The sequence below is a fragment of the Corvus brachyrhynchos genome, unplaced genomic scaffold, assembly GCF_000691975.1.
Source record: "Corvus brachyrhynchos isolate BGI_N302 unplaced genomic scaffold, ASM69197v1 scaffold65, whole genome shotgun sequence".
NCBI lineage: Eukaryota > Metazoa > Chordata > Aves > Passeriformes > Corvidae > Corvus > Corvus brachyrhynchos.
The window spans coordinates 3,390,827-3,391,327 of record NW_008238365.1 but is presented as its reverse complement, the minus strand read 5'-3'; the positions used below and the strand labels follow the sequence as shown (position 1 = coordinate 3,391,327).

Here is a 501-nt window from a genome sequence, read left to right as displayed (position 1 = left end):
AGGGACGGGCGAGACAATCTTTTCAGAGGGGGGGATGGCTGCAGGGATGGGTGGGACGGTCTTTTCCGAGGGGATGACATCTGGAGGGCCGGGTCGGTCACGCTGAGGGGGGCTGCGGTCTCCCTGCAGGGCATCCCCAGGTGAAGGGGGCGGTGCGGAGGGTGGGGGGATGCTGTCTCCCATCGGGGATGGTGGCTTCCCTGCAAGAGGAGCAGAGCAGAACACGCGGTCACTAAACTGGGCAGCCCCATCCCCCCAAAACACAGCCCTCAGAGGGGCACAGCCCTGTCCCCCCCAAACACAGCCCTCAGGAGCAAGGCCGGGGAGGGCAGTGGGATCCCACCTCAGCCCTGCTGCTGCTGCCCCGATCCTGGGGGGCACCCGCGGCGGTTGCCAGGCGCTGCACACACAATGCACAGAGGGACAGCCGGGCTCCGCCAGGCACTGCCACCACAAAGCTGCCCTTCATCCCCTGGCAGCTGCCGCCTGGCCCCGCCGTGG

At 68.3% G+C, this 501-nt stretch overlaps 1 protein-coding gene across 1 annotated transcript in view; it reads right to left on the bottom strand.

The window, feature by feature from the left end:
• The window catches only part of LOC103616969 (beta-xylosidase/alpha-L-arabinofuranosidase 2), a 17,366-nt gene that overhangs the window by 3,919 nt on the left and 12,946 nt on the right, over window positions 1–501 (bottom strand). The window lies entirely within an intron of this gene.